The 21,548-nt window shown below is 42.3% G+C and overlaps 1 long non-coding RNA gene across 2 annotated transcripts in view; it reads right to left on the bottom strand.

Moving 5' to 3' along the window:
• Positions 1-21,548, bottom strand: part of LOC137531730 (uncharacterized) — a 120,305-nt gene that overhangs the window by 66,162 nt on the left and 32,595 nt on the right. The window contains exon 2 of one of the 2 annotated variants that reach the window (XR_011023723.1): positions 9,619-9,699. The exons of the other annotated variant lie outside the window; for it this stretch is intronic. This is a non-coding gene — a long non-coding RNA (uncharacterized lncRNA). The remainder of the gene's footprint in view (positions 1-9,618; positions 9,700-21,548) is intronic. 2 annotated transcript variants of the gene reach the window in all.

Below are 21,548 nucleotides of genomic sequence, written 5' to 3'. Positions count from 1 at the left end.
TTTAGTTTCAGCCATTAGATTGTTTGCTTACATTTTTAGCATGGCATTTTTAACATGTGCAGACTAGCGATGGCCAGAACGGTTCCCGGCGAACTTCGGTGGTTCGCGTTCACGGAGAACCATGAACTTTTCCGGAAGTTCGACTCGCCCCCATAGTGCTTCATGAGGATAAACTTTGACTCTCTACATCACAGTCAGCAGGCACATTGTAGCCAATCAGGCTACACTCCCTCCTGGAGCCCCCCCCCCCTTATAAAAGGCAGGCAGTGTCAGGCATTGGACTCACTCGTGTGCCTGCAGTAATTAGAGAAGGGAGAGCTGTTGTGCAGAGACCTATAGGGAAAGCTTAGTTAGGCTCTTGTAGGCTTCTTAGCTTGCTCCTTGCTGATTCTTATTGCTAAAAAAGCACCCCTCAACAGCTTTTTTGAGAACGAATTTTGTTCTTGTGATCTATTTTTGTGTGTGTGTGTGGCCCATTTGCATTATATACAGCCCTGTCAGTCAGTCGCAGCTGGCCTTTGGCCCCTTGGTGGTATAATTATTGCTCCCACTTGACAGCCATGCTTTTGGTGTATATGCAGAGCTTCTGTTTGGGTTCAAGGTGCGTTTGTAGTTCCTGGGGGGGGCTCAGCGCATCTCTGATGGAGGCCATTCGGAGGCGGCCTGGTGTTGTGCTGATCCACCTTTTGCGCAATTTTCAATTTTCGATTTTATTTGATTAGCCGCACCCAGGCTATGCATATACATAGGTTAGGATTTAGTGTTAGGCCCCTCCCATGGAGGATTGACTTCTTCGCAGTGAGAGGAACGAGTACTTAATAGGTTGCATGCAAGCTGTTAATGGAAACCAACATCCTTCTCTAGCGGTAGACAGGTCATGTGTATGCTCGGTGTGTATTCGACCCCACAAGTGGGGCTTGCACTCTTTTGCAGGTAGGCACTAGTCTGTTTTTAAGTAGCGCTGCTCATTTCCTTGCTATGTACTAATGTAATCCGTTTTTGGTAAGCTGCTCCCACTTGACAGCCATGCTTTTGGTGTATATGCAGAGCTTCTGTTTGGGTTCAAGGTGCGTTTGTAGTTCCTGGGGGAGCTCAGCGCATCTCTGATGGAGGCCATTCGGAGGCGGCCTGGTGTTGCGCTGATCCACCTTTTGCGCAATTTTCAATTTTCGATTTTATTTGATTAGCGACACCCAGGCTATGCATATACATAGGTTAGGATTTAGTTAGTGTTAGGCCCCTCCCATGGAGCATTGACTTCTTCGCAGTGGGAGGGATGGGTACTTAATAGGTTGCATGCAAGCTGTTAATGGAAACCAACATCCTCCTCTAGTGGTAGACAGGTCATGTGTATGCTCGGTGTGTATTCAACCCCACAAGTGGGGCTTGCACTCTTTTGCAGGTAGGCACTAGTCTGTTTTTAAGTAGCGCTGCTCATTTCCTTGCTATGTACTAATGTAATCCGTTTTTGGTCAGCTGCTCCCACTTGACAGCCATGCTTTTGGTGTATATGCAGAGCTTCTGTTTGGGTTTAAGGTGCGTTTGTAGTTCCTGGGGGGGCTCAGCGCATCTCTGATGGAGGCCATTCGGAGGCGGCCTGGTGTTGCGCTGATCCACCTTTTGCGCAATTTTCAATTTTCGATTTTATTTGATTAGCCGCACCCAGGCTATGCATATACATAGGTTAGGATTTAGTTAGTGTTAGGCCCCTCCCATGGAGGATTGACTTCTTCACAGTGGGAGGGACGAGTACTTAATAGGTTGCATGCAAGCTGTTAATGGAAACCAACATCCATCTCTAGTGGTAGACAGGTCATGTGTATGCTCGGTGTGTATTCGACCCCACAAGTGGGGCTTGCACTCTTTTGCAGGTAGGCACTAGTCTCTTTTTAAGTAGCGCTGCTCATTTCCTTGCTATGTACTAATGTAATCCGTTTTTGGTCAGCTGCTCCCACTTGACAGCCATGCTTTTGGTGTATATGCAGAGCTTCTGTTTGGGTTCAAGGTGCATTTGTAGTTCCTGGGGGGGCTCAGCGCATCTCTGATGGAGGCCATTCGGAGGCGGCCTGGTGTTACGCTGATCCACCTTTTGCGCAATTTTCAATTTTATTTGATTAGCCGCACCCAGGCTATGCATATACATAGGTTAGGATTTAGTTAGTGTTAGGCCCCTCCCATGGAGGATTGACTTCTTCGCAGTGGGAGGGACGAATACTTAATAGGTTGCATGCAAGCTGTTAATGGAAACCAACATCCTCCTCTAGTGGTAGACAGGTCATGTGTATGCTCGGTGTGTATTCGACCCCACAAGTGGGGCCTGCACTCTTTTGCAGGTAGGCACTAGTCTGTTTTTAAGTAGCGCTGCTCATTTCCTTGCTATGTACTAATGTAATCCGTTTTTGGTCAGCTGCTCCCACTTGACAGCCATGCTTTTGGTGTATATGCAGAGCTTCTGTTTGGGTTCAAGGTGCGTTTGTAGTTCCTGGGGGGGCTCAGCGTATCTCTAATGGAGGCCATTCGGAGGCGGCCTGGTGTTGCGCTGATCCACCTTTTGCGCAATTTTCAATTTTCGATTTTATTTGATTAGCCGCACCCAGGCTATGCATATACATAGGTTAGGATTTAGTTAGTGTTAGGCCCCTCCCATGGAGGATTCACTTCTTCGCAGTGGGAGGGACGAGTACTTAATAGGTTGCATGCAAGCTGTTAATGGATACCAACATCCTTCTCTAGTGGTAGACAGGTCATGTGTATGCTCGGTGTGTATTCGACCCCACAAGTGGGGCTTGCACTCTTTTGCAGGTAGGCACTAGTCTGTTTTTAAGTAGCGCTGCTCATTTCCTTGCTATGTACTAATGTAATCCGTTTTTGGTCAGCTGCTCCCACTTGACAGCCATGCTTTTGGTGTATATGCAGAGCTTCTGTTTGGGTTCAAGGTGCGTTTGTAGTTCCTGGGGGGGCTCAGCGCATCTCTGATGGAGGCCATTCGGAGGCGGCCTGGTGTTGCGCTGATCCACCTTTTGCGCAATTTTCAATTTTCGATTTTATTTGATTAGCGACACCCAGGCTATGCATATACATAGGTTAGGATTTAGTTAGTGTTAAGCCCCTCCCATGGAGGATTGACTTCTTCGCAGTGGGAGGGACGAGTACTTAATAGGTTGCATGCAAGCTGTTAATGGAAACCAACATCCTCCTCTAGTGGTAGACAGGTCATGTGTATGCTCGGTGTGTATTCGACCCCACAAGTGGGGCTTGCACTCTTTTGCAGGTAGGCACTAGTCTGTTTTTAAGTAGCGCTGCTCATTTCCTTGCTAGGTATAATTATTACAACTGTGCCAGGTGCACATTGTAATACCCATCACTGCATATACCTACCTGTTGTTCACAGTGCACCCACCTACCTACGTGAGCGCACGCAGTGTCACTGTACCTGTCCGGTACCTGTCTGTGTGTGACAGGTGCACATTGTAATACCCATCACTGCATATACCTACCTGTTGTTCACTTCAGTGCACCCACCTACCTACCTACCTACGTGAGCGCACATAGTGTCACTGTGCTTGTCCGGTACCTGACTGTGTGTGGCAGGTGCAAATTATAATACCCATCACTGCATATACCTACCTGTTGTTCACTTCAGTGCACTCACCTACCTATGTGAGCGCACGCAGTGTGATATTTAATACCACCAGTCACTGTACCTGTTCACCGTACGTGTGTGTGATAGGTGCACATTTGTAATACCCATCACTGCATATACCTACCTGTTGTGTTCAGTGCACCCACCTACCTACGTGAGTGCACGCAGTGTGATATACCACTCCGTGCATACCTGTTAACTGCACCTGTGTTACTGCACATTGTATTAGTCAAGTCAGTGCATACCTTTCACTTCATCCCCCCGATATGGACAAAACGGACAAAACAGGTAGAGGCAGAGGTAGAAACAGACCCAGAGGAAGGCCACCCAGCAGGTCTGTGCGAGGTCGTGCTGATGTGATTTCGTGCGGCCCTGGACCAAAGTACAGTGCTCAGAAGAAGGCACGTCCTATCAACTCCCAAGATTGTCAGGACGTGGTTGACTATTTAACACAGAACACCTCATCTTCCGCAGCCACCAGTGCTACTACAAGCACCACATCCGCTGCATTTGACAGTTCGCAGGAGTTATTTGGTGGGGAAATCACTGATGCACAGCCATTATTGTTACAACCAGATGAATGCGCTAAGCAAGTTACACTACCTCATATGTCTGAGTTAGGCGACACTATGGACGTAACGTGTGAGGAGGAGGATGATGAAGTACCTGCTGTTGGTGCAGTTTTGGAGGTGTCTGAGGCAAGCAAAGCTGGGCAGGATGATTATGATGATGACGATGATGTGGGTGCCACGTTTGTTCCCAATAGAGGAGATGAACAGGGGGACAGTTCAGAGGAGGAGTCAGAGAGGAGTAGGAGGAGACGAGTTCCTGAAAGAAGCAGGGGGAGCTCGTCGTCAGAAACAGCTGGTGGCAGTGTCTGGCGCCATGTATCTCCCCCTATGGACAGCCAGCCAACATGCCCTTCAACGTCAGCTGCTGATGCCACCATAGTGCCATCACCTCAGGGGGGCTCAGCGGTTTGGAAATTTTTTAATGTGTCTGCCTCAGATCAGAGCAATGCCATCTATTCTCTCTGCCTCCAAAAATGTAGCTGTGGAAAAGCCAACACCCACATAGGGACAACTGCCTTACGAAGGCACATGCAGAAAACGCACAAACTGCAATGGGAAGAGCACCAGAAGAAAAGCAGCACACAAAAGAAAAGCCACCCTCCTTCTCCTCTTCCTCCTTCAGGTGCATTATCTTCTTCAGCTGCTTTCTCCCTTGCACCTTCACAGCCACCCTCCTCCACTCCACCTCTGACCTTGAGCCTTTCCTTCTCCTCTGCCCACATCAGCCAGGTGTCTGTAAAGGAAATCTTTGAGCGGAAGAAACCAATTTCTGCCAGTCACCCCCTTGCCCAGCATCTGACAGCTGGCTTGGGGGAACTGTTAGCTCGCCAGCTGCTACCATACCAGCTGGTGGACTCTGAGGCCTTCCGTAAATTTGTGGCCATTGGGACACTGCAGTGGAAGATACCAGGCCGCAATTATTTCTCTAAAAAGGCAATACACAAACTGTACCGCGAAGTTGAGAGGCAAGTGGTGTCATCTCTGGCACACAGCGGTGGGTCAAAGGTCCACCTGACCATGGATGCCTGGTCTGCCAAGCACAGTCAGGGCAGGTACATTACTTACACAGCCCATTGGGTCAACCTGGTGACCGATGGCAACCAGGGAGCACGTGGCTGTGCAGCAGACCAACTTGTGACACCTCCACGGCTTGCAGGCAGGCCTCCTGCCACCTCCTTTCCTCCTGCTACATCCTCTTCGCTGTCGTCATCTTCCTCCTCCTTCGCTGAGTCGCAGTTCAACTCTACTGGTGCTGCGATCTCCTCTCCAGCTACACAGCCCCAGCTCCCCAGGGCCTATGCTGCATGCCAGGTACGACGGTGTCACGCTATCTTAGACATGTCTTGCCTCAAAGCGCTGCTCTTAACAAACAGGTGGATCAGTGGCTGACCCCGCTCCAGCTGGAGATCGGCAACGTGGTGTGTGACAACGGCAGCAATCTCATTTCCGCTTTGAATTTGAGAAAGCTGACACATGTACCCTGCATGGCACATGTGCTGAATCTAGTCATTCAAAGATTTGTGTCAAAGTACCCAGGCTTAGAGGACGTCCTGGAGCAGGCCAGGAAGTTGTGTGGGCATTTCAGGCAGTCTTACACGGCCATGGCAAGATTTGCCGATATTCAGCGGAGAAACAAGTTGCCAGTGAGACGCCTGATTTGCGATAGCCCGACTTGCTGGAATTCGACCCTCCTTATGTTCTCTTGCCTGCTAGAACAGCAGAAAGCCGTCACCCAGTACCTCTACAACTACAGTAGAAGGGCACAGTCTGGGGAGATTGTAGATGGTCAGGGCTGAGGTTTGCAGCATTCATTACACATATGTAGTGAGTGGGAATGCCACATCCTTGCTTGAGATGGTGGGAGAGCAGAACAATTATCACTGAAACTAGAATTAATCTTTAACTTTTTTTTTATAAATAAATTTGTATTTCTTACTTTGTTATAAATAACAAATCTATCCATAACCATAAATGACTTTCAATTTTTTTTAATAACCTACCTTTCCCTGAAACTATCAAAACTGATACTACACTTGATCTCAGCCAAAAAAGCCGAGAAGCTTTCCATTGCTTGCAAATCTCCAATGCATGGCTCTTCATTGGAGTTGGGTGATACCACCCCCACCACGAATGGCAAGCACTTTTTTTTGAAAGTTAACAATTAGAATGATTTTATTACCTTGACATTTTTTTTTATAAATAAATTTGTATTTCTTACTCTGAAACTGATCAAAACAGATACTACATGTCACAAAATGCATCTGCTGGCAAATTTCCTGAACTATTGATGAACTTCCTCCATTTCGCCAGCAGATGTCCTCCGTGTCCTCAGTGTTTGCAGCAGCCGGAAATATTCTCTGCCACCAGCAGAGGTCTCACTCACAGAAACTGTTATTGCAGATTTAATGAGGGCAGGTCTGTGATCACCTGGACTTTGTCATCTGACTTTCTTGCACACTATATAAGCTGCTTTAACAGACCACTCTGTGCTAGCTCATCAATGTCAGTTCCTGGTCCTGAGTCCTAGCCTTCCTGTCTTGCTCAGCCTTCTATCTGCTCTTACCGTGTTTGACCTGTTTGCTGTATTTTGACTAACCTTTTGCCTAAGCGATTGTATCTTGATTGTTCCTCTGGTTTGACCCTGCATGTATGACGTTCCATTGCCTGCCGATTATATTCTGTTTCTTTGCCTATGTATATAGTGTATATAATTCCTAAGTGTATATATCAGTCAGGTTCAGGGTTCAGTGTGCACACTATTGTTATGTTCGGGACACATTTGCATGTTATCCTGTATGCAGGGGGCCCATAGCATATACAATCCCAGATAGGTTCTGCTACTGTGTCAGTTTCCAGTTGCACCATTGCTTATACTAATAGCCTGACGTTTGTATGATTCTCTGCATAAACTTAATGCTATTGTTTATGCATCCTGGTTGTAGGGTTCTCTGCATAAGCTTAATGCTAATTGTTTATGCGTCCTAATTGTAGGGTTCTCTGCATAAACTTAATGCTAATTGTTTATGCGTCCTAAATGTATGATTCTCTGTAGAAACTTAATGCTAATTGTTTGTGTAAGCTGTTTGACAGTTTAGTTGCATACTCTGGACATGAGCTTAATGTACAACATTTATGTTGTTTATCTTTTGAGTTTGTTTGCAATAAATCTTTATATGCATTCATTTAATTCCAGTCTCAGTGTTTCTTGCATAGTGACAGACCAATCTTCCTTGCGATTCCCATGCATTGCACACCAATGCATTAGAATCATGACACTACAACTTGAGAAGACATAGGCGTTTGTAAACAGCACAAGTTCTTTATGGTTCTTTTTCATTTTTCATCTTCATGGCCTGCACTCTCGCCAACGTGCGCAGGAGCACGGCCATCACTACACAAACATTGCCCCGCCCAGAGAACTGACATTTTATGTCCTGGGAGTGTCAACTAATGACAACCCTTTGCGGCTGTTTGGTGTGTCAGTGTGAAGCAGTACACTACTTACACTACCTGCTGATCCATGTATACACACACAAGATGTTTTCAAGCACTTTATGCCTCCAATTTAGGAATGCAATGTGATTTCTGCCCTTTAGGGATTATAACCCTGCTCTGTGTCAAATCCGTAATTTTCCCAGGGACTTTCGGCATGTATCCCACTCCGCCATGCTCCCCTCCAGGTGTTAGACCTCTTGAAACATCTTTTCCATCACTTTTGTGGCCAGAAAAAGTGTTTGTAGTTTTTAAAGTTTGCCTGCCCATTGAAGTCTATTTTGGTTTGCTGATTTGCCGGTTCGTGGACTTTTGCGGAAGTCCGCAAACCCAAAATCTGAGGTTCGAGCAATCTCTAGCCATTTGTAGCTGCAGTTTCTAAAGTGGTTTCTTGTCAGCACCCATTATTTTATTGGTCGACTTCAGCGCCTAAATTTACTGTTATAAACGATGTAAGTGGCGTTTTACATGGGAGCCTATGGCGGCGCCCATTAGTGAGAATACCTTGCGAATAATAGATTGCTGTGTATCCAGTTTGTTATCAAATTACCCATATGTGACCGCATTTTAATAATGAATTGTAGAATACATTTTGATGTGTCTTATAGCTTTGGACCCCTGCCACATAAACAATATGTAGGGACAAACTCAATCCATCATGAAAAAAATGTCCTTTTTAAAGTTGTGATCAAACTTGTGAAGTTTCAGCAGAACTACACGAGTTGGTAGCTTACAAAACACCCACTTTTGAATAGCCCTGGTTGTTAGCTTTCCATAATGGTGACATTGGTGGACTTTTTCTGATGTCCTGACTCTTATGGGGAAATGCAAACAAAGAATAGTACTGTAACAATTAGTGCAAAAAATGGCCTGTAACACATTAGAGACACACCTTAAGAATAATGTATTGCTTTGTATCCAGTTTGTTATCAAATGACCTATACTGTATGTGACTGCATTTTAATCATAATGAGTTGTAGAATACATTTTGATGTGTCTTATAGCTTGGACCTCTGTTACATAAAAATTAAGTAGGGACAAACTCAATCCATAATTTAAGTCAACATTAACCAGCCCCTTTCTGAATGAACTGCAAAAAAATCAAAATCAAATTACCTATATGTAATGACATTTTAATCATGAGTTGTAGAATAAATTATGATGTGTCTTATAGCTTGGATCCCTGCCACATAAAAAATATGTAGGGACAAACTCAATCCATTCAAAAAAAAGTCCTGTTTTAAAATTATGATCAAACTTACAAAATACCCACTTTTCAATATCCCTGGTTGTTAGCTTTCCATAATGGTAACATATGTGGCCTTTTTTCTGATGTCCTGACCCTTCTGGGGCTATGCAAACAAGGCTTGGTGCTAAAATACTTTGCGGAAAAATTTAGCCTGCACAAAGTCACATGCACACCTTCAGAGTTAATGGCCTGCTAGAAGCCCAACTAGCTATCAACTGAAAGATATATGGCATTATTTTAACCATGATAAGAATAGAGTAAATATATTTTAGGGTGTGTTATCGTTGAGGTCTTTGTCTTGTGAATTCTTTTTAGGCGCGTACACACGGACTCTTTCAAACTACGGGTCATCAGACCCGCCCACGGGGCGGTCGTTCTGACGACAGTTGCACGTGAGTATAAACTGGTTTTGATTGATCTGCCGAGCGGATCAGTGAAAACTAGTCTTATCAGTCTGACCACAGCTTATACTTAGAACAACCGCCCCGCAGGCGGGTCTGACGACCTGTAATCTGAAAAGTCTGGCGTGTGTACAAACTGTGACAAACTGTGACAAACTGAATTAAAAGCAATAACATTTTTATTTTCATGCATTCTGTGCCAAAAGCTTGTAAAAAGAAAACAAAGTGACATAACTTAAAATAGAATACATAAATTGTTACCTTAGGGACTCATCTTTTTAAATATGTATGCCATGGGGATATATTACTGTTATTTTTGCAAATAAGGGCTTGCAGTTATTGCTAGGGTACAATGAGAAAACAATAATCACGATTTAGAAAAAAATACACATTTATTTCAAAATAATATAGTATCCCCATACATTGCGCTAGGGACATAATTTAAATGTTGGGCTAACCTGGATAAATGGGCAAATAAAATGCCTGGGTTTTATCTATGGTAACATTATTTATTTAAAACTATAGTGGATGGAAATGGAGAAATAGTGTATTTTTTCTCCTTTTTTTCCCTTTAAAATGCATAGAGAATAACTTAATTACAAAAAATAATAATCACCCCAAAAAAACTAATTTGTAGCAAAAAACCCGCCAAGATACAGATAATTTAGGTTTGATAACCTAAATACATTTATTTTAATAAAAAGACCCACAATTACATTTAATATTAACTCCTTCCCTCTCACTCTCCAAAAGTACCCCAAACATTTTTTTTACATAAATTAAAAACAAATTGGCAATTAAAAAAAACAAAAATAGTTACCTTAGGGCCTCAACTTTTTTAATATGTATGCCAAACAGGTATATTACTGTTAATTTTTTAATTCTGTGCCAGTAGTGATGGATGCAAAACTGAAAAATGCACCTTTATTTCCAAATAAAATATTGGCGCTATACATTGTACTACTGAAATATTTTAATCATTGCAATAACCTGGACAAATGGGCAAATAAAATGTGTGGCTTTTATCCACAGTAGAACGTTTTATCTTAAAACTATAATGGCCGAAAACTTAGAAATAATGATTTTCCCCCTTTTTTTTTCTTATTGTTACCATTAAAATGCATTTAGAATAAAATAATTCTTAGCATAATGTACCACCCAAAGAAAGCCTAATTGGTGGCAAAAAAAAAAAAAAATATATACATCATCAAATTATTGGCGAAAGAAAGGGAGGAGCGCTGACAGGTGAAAATTGCTCTGATCCCAAATGGGAAAAACTCCTCAGTGGTCAAGTGGTTAAACGAAGCGTAAAGGTGGCCACACACCGTAAAAAATTTTTTATTTCTTTTCAATCTCAAATTACAATAATTTTTTCTGATTGATTGTAACATTTAAAAACACACTTTTTATCCAATTATGTAGAAAATAATTGAAAACAAATTATTTTATAAAATTTGATAAAAAAAAAAAATAATTCACTCACAATCGACACATGGAAAAAATGGCAAATTTGAATTCTGTACAACCAATCACTTTTATTGAATTTGTTTAAAATTGGATCTTTTGATTGTATAATATGTGGCTGCCTTTAGATTTGAAATCTACATTAAATGTACTTTAATATATAATTTAAATGTTATTGGATTATAATTTAACACTGTACAGGCAGTCCCCTGAAACAGGTTCCATTGTGGGAGTTTATTGGTAAGTTGAGTCATGTGTTATACATAGTGAAATGTGGATAAATGATTTACTATTGGAACACTGTATCCAAGCAGCCCAGGTGACCCAAAAGCGCAAGAAAAGTATAGGTGACTAAAATAGACCGAAAAGCCCTCCTACTAAAAAGCAATGCTTAGTGTGGGGTTGATATGGCTCTGCAACATTTAAAACTATAGGCTTGCAAGACACCAGCGGTTCTGGATGCAAGCCTGGCTTCAGGGACACAAAGAGATAATTTGCATATTGAGTAGCGATGCATTCTGATAACCGCAGATGTTCACTTAAAGCTGAATTATTGTCAATTTCTTCTGCTTTAAGAAGGCAAACCACACTAAGCATTACTTTTAGAACAACTGTGAATTTGGACATATAGTGTAAACGATGTTCTTTGGTTAAACTACTTACAACAGTTTATAGAAAATTGTAACATGTAGCAACAGAAATATGTAATAACAAAAACAGTACAGTACATTGTGTACATGAAGACAACTTTTTGTACCTATAAAATATTGTAACTTGAGTAAGTAGGGGACTTTTTGTATTACGTTAGTCCAATTCCTTTTTAACTTTTCTTCAGTTGAAATTGTACATGTAGTATTGGATCAAGATTTCTTTGTAGAAGTGTTGCTTGACTGCCTTTGTTAATATTATTCTTACAATTAATTGCCAGTAATTCTGCAAAATTTGGTTAGCAATTTTTATTTTTTCCTCCAGTTGTTGATATGCTTTAGCATTCATTATCCTTTGTTTCTTTTATAGCGTCATAAGATGTTTGTGCCACTTAGAAGTTTGTGTCTGTGTCTCATACCATCTTTTTCTTACACATCTTTCAACAGGTTATAGGCACAGCTGTTTCTTGGGCCGTGCAGGGAGTGCAACTGTGGCATCTCTCTCCACTAGTTCCACAAGGTCAATTATGCGCTGTTCCTGTTCAGACAGACAATAACAGCCTTTGTGGCCAGCATAAATTCATTGTGACCCGCTACTTTGTAGCAATTGTTTTTAGGTTTTCTAATTTAGATAGACTTGGAGAGCTGGTGGGAGGAGAGGAAGTAGGGAGGTAGAGGGGGTGGGAGGAGTGGGGGTTTATGCTGAAACTGTAACCTTGTTGTAATACCTGAAATGTTATAACATGTAACAAAAAAAGGAAAATATGTTTAAAAAAAAAAAAAAAAACATTTGCTGTTGTTTACATCATTCGGTGACTGTTAAAGACTCTGTGTCAGGTCAGGTAAATGGCAGAACAGTAAGTGGTTTGGTACTGGTACAGATTTGGGAATCTACAGCGCGCTTCTATTAGCCCAGCTGCAGACTGGACAATCCAAAGCCAAAATCCATAAACTTGACAAAACTTAAAAGTAAATATTAACCACTTCACCACTAAGGGGTTTTACCCCTTGAACACTAGAGCAATTTTCACCTTTCAGCGCTCCATCCATTCATTCGTCTATAACTTTATTATTACTTATCGCAATTAAATGAACTATATCTTGTTTTTTTCGCCACCAATTAGGCTTTCTTTAGGTGGGACATTATGCCAAGAATTATTTTATTCTAAATGTGTTTTAATGGGAAAATAAGAAAAAATGTGGGAAAAAAATATTATTTTTTAGTTTGCGGCCATTATAGTTTTTACATAATGCATGCTACTGTAATTAAAACCCATGAAATGTATTTGCCCATTTGTCCCGGTTATAAAACCGTTTAAATTATGTCCATATCACAATGTTTGGCGCCAATATTTTATTTGGAAATAAAGGTGCATTTTTCAGTTTTGCGTCCATCCCTAATTACAAGCCCATAGTTTATAAAGTAACAGTGTTATACCCTCTTGACATAAATATTTAAAAAGTTCAGTCCCTAAGGCAACTATTTATGTTTTTTTTTTATTGTATTTTTGTTTTGTTTTTTTTAAATTACAAAAAAAAAATAATTGGGGAGTGTGGGAGGTAATGAGTTAATTTATTGTGTAATCCAATGTAATTGTATGTGTAAAATGCTTTAGGGTGTAGTTTACTATTTGGCCACAAGATGGCCACAGTGAGTCTGTTTACATGCGACCTGTAAGCGTCCGGAAGGACGCTTACAGGAAGCAGTAGGAGGCTGGGAGAATCACAATGATCGCGCTGTTTCTAATAGAAGCAGCGTATCATTGCGGGGGCTTAGATCAACGAACGGGAATGGATTTTCCCGTTCATTGATCTCCGGGCGAGCGGGCGGCGGCGTGCACGAGCGGCGGTAGCGCGGACAGCGGCGGTAGCGCGGAAGGTACGGATTTCTCTGTCCCTGGGGGTGAAAGGATGGAAAAAGGTACGGAGAAATTCGTACCGCCGGGGGTAAAGTGGTTAAAGCAATCCTTTTAAACTGATATCCACAGAAATGATACCATAGTATTCTGAAAATGAAAGCCTAAACAGCAGAAAATGAAAGCCTAAACAGCAGCAATGAATAAAGATTGACATTCACAACAGAGTATCATATAGTAACTGTTAGGTCCTGTAACTGGAATTACTCAGTATTTTATCCCCCTCTAGTGGTCAATGTTGGACATTTACTACAGAATACCATATCACATCCCGCATGTACAGTATATTTAATTTTTATCTAAAAATGGCTCTCATTCTGTGCTTTACATTTTAACTGTCATTTTTTAAGGGCAGGTTCAGCTCTAACTGCGAATATGGAGCAGTACAGAAAACCATTACTTCATACACATTGACAAATGATGCAATTATGCATTGTAAATCTTACGTTTTTAAAGATGTATGTGAATGAAGGAACCAGTGATGCTGTACAGGCTAATGATCAAAGAAACAATTTATAAAATTGCCCCAACATGGAAGTTTTTGAATGGGATGGACCAACTCGATACCCGTGGACTGAAAAGACACCAGTGAAGCAACAATGCCAAAAGAGTATTATTTATTACATAATACTCTTTTATTATGTAATAAAAGAGTATCACTCACACATTTAAGGTTGCAAGAAACTGCAACCATGGATACGGCTTACAGAGGATTCCCTGTGCGTCTACGAGTAGCCTCTGAAGGTCGCTCTCCTGATGGTCTTAAGTAGATTCCAAATAGAAATGACTGAAATTACAACCTCCCAACACAGGTGTAAGAGCAAAACTAAGGGATGGAGGTGCCCAAAAATGTATAAAATCATTAAAAACAGTTTAACCAGTTAGCAGCAAGCCGCCGCATTAAAACATTGTGCTGGAGCCTCTTAACGGCTTAAGAACATTTTAATGCATCACTCGCCCCTGCTGTGCCTGCCGCTTGTACCCGAGTCTCGGTAAGCCGTGATTGGTGAATGCCTGGAATGAATGGACATGACCCTGATCAGGGGCCCTGTCCATTCATTCATAATAAAGGAAGTAGTAAAGTGATGTAAAATGTTTTTTAAAAAAGTGAACACTTCCTGGTAAATCAGGATAGTGTTTCTATTGCCATGTAGTGGCAAAAAAGTACAATTATACACACAATACATCTATAATCAAAAATTAGCAAACGGAATCCTTCCAAATCCCCCCCCCCCCCCCACACACACACACACCCAAACACTTATAAAAAAAATATTTGCCTTAGAGACTCAGCTTATGTATGTCATGAGGGTATGTTACTGTTGTTTTAGTACGTAAGGGCTTTTAATTATTGACTGGACACAAAAAACAAAACAAAAAATTACACCTATATTTCAAAATAATATATTGTTGCCATATATTGTACTAGGAACATAATTTAAATGTTTTTATAGCTGGGACTATTGGGCAAATAAAATGTGTGGGTTTTATTTATAGCAGCATTGCTTATTTTTAAACCATAGGGGATGGAATTGAAAAATAGTGTTTTTTTTCTTTTTTTCCTATAAATGCATAAAAAAAATCAAGTAATTACTGAAAACAAGTATCACACACAAAAAGCATAATTTGTGTCAAAAAAAACCAAAACAAGGTATAGATCATTTTGTTGTGATAAGTAGTAATGAAGTTATTGGCGAATGAAAGGTAGGAGCGCTGACAGGTGAAATTGCTCTGGTGGAGGTGAAGTGGTTAAAAAGGAGAAGTATGGTTGGCTTACCTCTCCTGAAGCTCTCAAAATAGTCAAGGTGACTCGATAATCTTAAAAAAAAAAAGATTTACTGCACACAGTACATTAAAATTTTGCGTGAAATACATCTTTTTTTAAGATTACCAACATGGAAGTATTACCTTTTGTTTAACCACATCACTACGGAGGCATTTTTCCTCTTCTGTACCAGAGCAATTTTCATCTTTCACCGCACATTCCATTCATTCGCCTATAACCTTATTACTACTAATAGTTGAATGTGGGGGTCCTATAATTTATTTGTACAATAATGTACATTTACTGGTACTGTGTACAGATATCATTGTATATGTGTAAATATGCTTTGCAGCTTAAAACAAAGACCATTGTCATCTTGTCATCTTGAGTGGATTTTCAAAACTGAGTGACTGTCTGTAAACAAGAGGATAATAGCTAATAAGAGTATCATATTGACTGCATATATAAATGGCATACAAAGCAAACTACAATGCCTACAAGATTCTCAATCCAGACTGTCTATGAACAAGAAGACAACAGTTAGGAAAACATCATATAAGCTGTACTGGAGATATGATATACAGTACATTGTCCTGGCAGAGACTATTGACTTTCTGTACTAATTAACGTCATACCTTGGTCCATTTTGCTAAGGATTATTTCATTCTAAATGCATTTTAAATGTAAACATAAGAGACAAATTCATTATTTCTCAGTTTTTGGCCAATATAGTTTTAAAATAATACATGCTGCCGTAATTAAACCCACACATTTTATTTGCCTATTTGTCACTGTTATTGCAGCGTTTAAAACATTTCCCTAGTACAATGTATGGTGCCAATATTTTATTTGGAAATAAAGGTGCATTTTTTCAGCTTTGCATCCATCACTAATGGATCCATCACTAATTACAAGCCCATATTTTCAAAATTAACAGTAATAGACCCTCTTGACATACATATTAAAAAAAAGTTCAGTCATTAAGGTAACTATCTATGCATTTTTTTGGTCATTTTTTTAAAGCAAACATTTTATTTGGGTAACTATAGGAGAGTGTGGGAGAAGAGGGGTTAATTTTAAATCTATGTGTAGGTCTTTTTATTAAAATAAATGTATGTAGGTGTATTATTACCATTTGGCCACAAGATGTCCTCGCGCATTATCTTCCTGCACATACTTTTAGTACGCTAACAGGAAGTAAGGTGTGTCTGTGTTACTTTCATAATTTCAATGACTGCAGGTATTAGATCCATTGATCTCCCAATAATCGGTGAAGAAAATTTGCGGGAGAGAGCGCAGGAGCAAAGGTGGCCATTCCCCTGCAATATCTACGTCCCTGGGCAGGAACTGAAGTCCTGCAAGTTGTAGATATACCGTCTGTAACCACATCAGTGGTTAAATAAGACAGGTCTCTTGCTCACATCTGATTGTCATCCCATTGATTGAGAACATGAGACTCGCATTTCACCTTCAATATATATATATGTATGTTATTGAATCATTCAATAAATACTGCACATGCCCACATAATTTTTTTGTTTCACTTGTTTAACTAAATTTTCTTTCTACTGTTGTTTGAAAATCAGACAGTGTTTTAGGTCTTACTCAAATAAAAATAAAAAAACAATTCTAACAAGTTAACATTTTTTGGACATAGATTAAATGTCCCAAAAGGTCTCCTGCTGTGTTTCTGGTCGTAGAATATACAGGACATGGAAAGGCCACAAAAGCCTGGGCCTTTGGCGGTTTAAGCTCAAGGGGGCAGCTGGACATGGAAGAGGGGCAGCTGCACATTGAAGAAGGGTTGCAAATTGAAATGGGAAGCTACAAATGGAAACAACAAAAGGAAAAGAGATGCTGCAGCTCAAGAGAGCTATACATGAAAGAGAGATGCTGTTGTACATGAATTTTACACATGTAAAAGGGGATGCACATGAAGGGGATGCACTGCTACTCATGGAAGGGGAGCAACAAGAAAGTTGATTAAAATTATAAATCCAGCCCTGCTGATCGCCGCCGTGCGTGCACACGCTCGTGCACATGCACAAACTGCTTTAACAGTGAATGATAGCTGCTATTGCAAATAGCAGCAATCATTCAATAAAGTTGGACAAAAAAGAAAAGTTTTTAAAAAGTGACAAGCGCACAATAAAAAATAAAGTGTTATTTTTCCAATTGTGTTTTTTAACCCCTGTAAAACCTATACATGTGTACACTACACCTTAATGATTGCCACCTGTAGCTATCGGCTGTGATCACTAGGGCGACAGTTTGAGGGCCAGGCTCGGACTGAGCCACCGAACCACCGATTTTTCCATCGGTGGGCCCCGGCCGCCCCGCCTTCTGGGGGCCCCACAGCTGAGAAGGAGAGGGGCACAGCACGGGAAGGGGGGAAAGTGGGCACAGAGCGGTGGGGAGGGGGGGAAGCCTCCCCTTCCCTCACCTAGGGCCCCCACTTCCACGCTCCCCCCCTCCAGAATCGAAGCCAGCGGCAGCAGCGGGAACAGCTTACCGAGATCAATTGCTCTGCGTGCCGCTGGTCTGGTCTTCTGCACTGACACTGTCCAATCACGCTCTCGCAGTACTTCCTATGAGAGCATGATTGCACAGTGCAGTGCAGGAGACGGAGACCAGCAGCGGCACGCAGAGCTATCGATCTCGGTAATTGATTCCCTCTCGCTGCCGCTGCTGGCTGCAATTCTGGAGGGAGGGAGCGTGGAAGGGGGGGGGGGGTCCTAGGATAGGGAGGGGGGAGGATTCCCCCCCTCCCCGCCGCTCTGTGCCCACTGCCCCCCCTTCCAGCATGGGGGCACACTGAGACCTGCATACCTAACTGGGGGAGCGCGGAAGGGGGGGCTCTAGGTGAGGGATTAGGGGGAGGCTTCCCTCCTCCCCGCCGCTCTGTGCCCAATGCCCCCCCCTTCCAGCATGGGGGCCCCCACTAACTGCGGACCTGCCTTTGTGGGATATCTGCCACCAATCTGATTGCATTTTGTGGGGATATCTGCCGCCAAACTGATTGCATTTTGTGGGGGTATCTGCTGCCAATCTAATTGCAATTTGTGGGGATATCTGCCGCCAATCTAATTGTATTTTGTGGGGAAATCTGCCGCCAATCTGATTGCATTTTGTGGGGATATCTGCTGTCAATCTAATTGCTATTTGTGGGGATATCTGCAGCCAATCTAATTGCATTTTGTGGAGATATCTGCCGCCAATCTGATTGTATTTTGTGGGGAAATCTGCCACCAATCTGATTGCATTTAGTGGGGATATCTGCCGCCAATCTAATTGCATTTTGTGGGAATATCTGCTGCCAATCTAATTGCATTTTGTGGGAAAATCTGCCGCCAATCTGATTGCATTTTGTGGCGATATCTGCCGCCAATCTGATTGTATTTTGCGGGGAAATCAGCCCCCAATCTGATTGCAATTTGTGGGAGTATCTGCTGCCAATCTAATTGCATTTTGTGGGGATATCTGCCGCTAATCTGATTGCATTTTGTGGGGATATCTGCTGCCAATTGAATTGCATTTTGTGGGGAAATCTGCCGCTAATCTGATTGTATTTTGTGGGGATATCTGCTGCCAATCTGATTGCACTTTGTGGGGATATCTGCCGCCAATCTGATTGTATTTTGTGGGAAAACTGCCATCAATCTGATTGCATTTTGCGGGGGTATCTGCTGCCAATCTGATTGCATTTTGTGGGGGTATCTGCTGCCAATCTGATTGCATTTTGTGGGGGTATCTGCCGCCAATCTGATTGCATTTTGTGGGGATATCTGCTGCCAATCTGATTGCATTTTGTGGGGGTATCTGCTGCCAATCTGATTGCATTTTGTGGGGATATCTGCCGCCAATCTGATTGCATTTGGTGGGGATATCTGCCACTAATCTGATTGCATTTTGTGGGGATGTCTACCGCCAATTTGATTGCATTTTGTGAGGATATCTGCCGCCAATTTGATTGCATTTTGTGGGGAAATCTGCCGCCAATCTGATTGCATTTTGTGGGAAAAATCTGCTGCCATTTGACCACTTGATGAATTATCATGAGGCCTGTAACTACTTGATTATTTTATCTAAAATGTACCTGGTCGTACCAAATCTCTGTGAATAACACCGCTACTTATGTTTTTTGTTTTTTTTTAAAGTCTGCCCAAAAGTTGAGGATGCAAGGACTGGGGAAGAGTCTGTGTTCATGGATAGGGAACTGGCTAATGGACAGAACACAAAGAGTTGTGGTCAATGGATCGTACTCAAAATGGGAGACTGTTAGCAGTGGGGTCCCACAGGGGTCTGTTCTGGGTCCAGTGCTCTTCAATTTATTTATTAATGACCTAGTAGATGCAGTAGTGAGCAATGTTGCTATTTTTGCAGATGATACAAAATTGTGCAGAATCATCAACTCTCAGGAAGATAGTGTCATATTGCAACAGGATCTGGATAGGATGGCTATATGGGCACATACATGGCAGATGAAATTCAATGTTGACAAATGTAAAGTCATGCATTTTGGACGTACTAATGGTCTAGCACCATACAAAATAAATGGGATACAGTTGGGGACATCAAACTTGGAGACGGACTTAGGAGTACTCATTGACAACAAGTTAAATAATCGTACTCAATGCCAAGCAGCTGCAGCTGCAGCTAACAAAATTTTGGGATGCATTAAAAGGGAAATAAAAACTCGAGATGCTAGCATAATATTGCCCCTGTTTAACTCTCTAGTAAGGCCACATCTGGAATATGGAATTCAGTTCTGGGCACCACATTACAAAAAAGATATTGCAGTTTTAGAGCAGGTGCAGAGACGAGCAACAAAATTGATACGTGGGATGGAAGGTCTCACTTATCAAGAAAGGTTAGATAAACTGGGTTTATTTAGTCTAGAGAAAAGACGCCTTAGAGGGGATCTAATTAACATGTACAAATACATCAGAGGGCAATATAATAGCTTGGCGGATGAGCTTTTTGTCCCTAGGCCTTCTCAAAGGACTAGAGGACATGATCTGCGCATGGAGGAAAAACGTTTTAGCCATTTATTTAGGAAAGGGTTCTTTACAGTAAGAGTGATTAAGATGTGGAATGCATTGCCACAGGAAGTCGTTATGGCAAACTCTATACCTGCATTTAAAGGGGGCTTAGATGCTTTCCTTGCGTTGAAAGACATCCATGGCTACAATTACTAGGTAATGCCTAATGATTTTGATCCAGGGATTTTATCTGATTGCCATCTGGAGTCGGGAAGGAATTTTTCCCTTTAGGGACTAATTGGACCATGCCTTGTAAGGGTTTTTTCGCCTTCCTCTGGATCAACAGGGATATGTGAGGGAGCAGGCTGGTGTTGTACTTTATACTGGTTGAACTCGATGGACGTATGTCTTTTTTCAACCAAAATAACTATGTAACTATGTAACTCATCATGACCACGCCCATGTTCCAGTGCGTGGTGACACTCATTTATTTTTGCTGCCGCATGTGGACATATCCCTATTGGAGACTGTCGTCAGAAGTGCTCACAATCTATTCCCTACCATAAAATCATGCAAAATGTCTAGCGTACATGTGTATGTGAGCCCAAAATGGGGGGGGGGGGGGGGGGGAGGAGAGGGGGGCAGGCCCCAGGCTGAAACTTCCTTGGTGGGCCCTTAGTGTCCCAGTCCGACCCTGTTGAGGACCCAATGCTCTACAGATGCATTGCTCTGCCATTGCCTAGCGATGCATTTGTACAACACTGGGACCCTGAACTTTTGCCCTAGCAGTCGCATCCGATCGCTACAGATTCGCAGGCTGGGGATAATGGTCTGCTCCATGCCCAGATAGTAGTGAAATAATTATAAGGTATCATTTTAATCAGGAAGGGCCAAAGAATATATGGTTTTGAGTTTTATAACTGTGGGACTTCTCATGTGAAAATTACAAAGGGTAAAACCTGAAATTAGCAGTATTTCCTGCATTTGCGTCCAATTTGTCTTGGATGTTATAAGTAATGAAAAAGTTATTGCTGTTTTAACCACTTGAGGACCCACCCTTTACCCCCCCTTAAGGACCAGCGCTGTTTTAGGTGATCTGTGCTGGGTGGGCTCTGCAGCCCCCAGCACAGATCAAAGGGCACTCAGAGCGATCAGATCGCCCCCCTTTTTTCCCCACTAGGGGGATGATGTGCAGGGGGGGTCTGATCGCTCCTCCTGGCTGGCATTTTGCGGGGGGGGGCACCTCAAAGCCCCCCTCCGCGGCGAAATCCTCCCCCTCCCTCTCCTACCTGCCACCCCCGGGAGATCTGGGCTGCACAGGACGCTATCCATCCTGTGCAGCCAGTGACAGGACGTCCCCTGTCACATGGCGGCGATCCCCGGCCGCTGATTGGCCGGGGATCGCCGATCTGCCTTA

This window comes from Hyperolius riggenbachi, chromosome 9 (genome assembly GCF_040937935.1).
Source record: "Hyperolius riggenbachi isolate aHypRig1 chromosome 9, aHypRig1.pri, whole genome shotgun sequence".
NCBI classification, from domain to species: Eukaryota; Metazoa; Chordata; class Amphibia; order Anura; family Hyperoliidae; genus Hyperolius; species Hyperolius riggenbachi.
This window is presented reverse-complemented; position numbering and strand designations above follow the sequence as displayed.